Below are 1,740 nucleotides of genomic sequence, written 5' to 3'. Positions count from 1 at the left end.
GCAGCCCCGGCAGGCACAGCTCCCGAGCTCACCGTTTCTTCCAACCACACCTGGATTTCATTTCCACGAAGGGCTTTCTTCAGCAGCAACCYGACCTGGAAGATTTCCAGTCGCGTTTTAAAGTTTTTCTCTAAAGAGTGTGCTGAAGTGCATCTTACAGTTATTTTTAGTCATCGAATATACATACTCTTCATTAAGCCTGAAATAAATAAACTCAGCTTCACCAAAAATTCCAGTATTTCATATGTTAAAAATTCAGATTTTTGGCCTACAACCTAAAGAGTTTGTGACTCACCCAAAAAATATTTGAATTTTTTTAATTACTGAAGGAATGTTTCAAGAATAGACAAAAGAATTTCAAATTCTGGCTTCTCAAAATCCATATTGTGATATGATGAAAAGTCATCTTAAAATGAAAACCTAAACCGGTTAGCTATTAGAAGACCTATACTTAAGTTTGCCTGCAAAACCTCTCCATGATAAAATCAACAAACTTTATCTCCAAAAAATCTTATCAGAAACCATCTGCAACATGAAATAGTTTGCTACCAGCTCTACTCATATTTCCTGTATCCCCCTTAGCCTATTCTGCATTTTCTTGACTTTGCACAGAAGTTCACTTTTAAATCACTTGTTGCCAAGTGAAAAACAGGCATAGCAAAAATTACTTTTATTCAAATGATTTTGTTTAAGGTAAAAAATATGTATCTTTCTTTCAACATTTTTGGTTCTGCCTTTATCATCCATGCAGTGCCTTGCTCMATACTCCTCCATCCTCTCACACAGTGGGGCACAGCTTGAACAGACACAATATTTAACATCTGTATGCAAGATTGCAGGTACTGCTGGTGAAATCAGCAGACGTATCTTATAGCAAAAATAGGTAAACATCACTAGTACTAACATATTAAAASATAAACTATGGTCCTAGAATACAGCAAAACAGCTGCAGTTTTAACATKACTTAGATAGACAGGTAAGCAAGTTTTATTCCACATGGTAATTATTCATTCAGYGGTTTGCCTTTTTGGCACAGGTAAACACCTTCCTAGCATAAATAATATGGTGGGAGGTCTCCATGAATTTACACAATTCTGGGAGAAAAGTTAATTGTATTAGTTGGCATGATACCAAGCATGCATTACCCAGTTCCATACAACTGCAGAACTTTCTCTTAACTCACTCAGCTTGTTAGGACTCATTTGTAACATAATTGCATCAAACGCTACTCTTGTACCAAAAAGTACACCAGGATTATTTTTTTAAATTTTCTAAAAGGAATTTTCTTGATGCTATTTAATTCCTAGTTATCAGTTTTTGTCATCTAATGAAAAATAAAATTTAAAAAAAAGAAAACCACATACACACAAAAAAAATTAAAAAAAAACCCAAAACCACAGAAAACCCCAGCCAAACAGAAAAAAACATCTACCAAGTTTATACTAGCTCTGCTCAAATTCTTGCTTTTTGATTTAGTTGATTTTGCTAAGGTCACTCTACTCACATTGACCTTCTAAAAAAATTAATGATTGGCTTGCGGCTAAATCCAAAGGTCTTGCTTCCTTTTCTGTCCTTTTCAACTTATCAGATAGTTTTGGACCTTTGGATCATTCTTTATCAACTCAGTTTACATAGTTCTTCTGGCTGTGCACAACACTTCTTTCCCCACTTACTACATAGGTCTGATGCTTTGTACAGTCCTCACCATCCTTGCAACAAGATTTTGCTGAACATTTTAAA

This window comes from Malurus melanocephalus, unplaced genomic scaffold (genome assembly GCF_030028575.1).
Source record: "Malurus melanocephalus ecotype Western Australia unplaced genomic scaffold, MMel_1.1 scaffold_116, whole genome shotgun sequence".
NCBI classification, from domain to species: domain Eukaryota; kingdom Metazoa; phylum Chordata; class Aves; order Passeriformes; family Maluridae; genus Malurus; species Malurus melanocephalus.
This window is presented reverse-complemented; position numbering follows the sequence as displayed.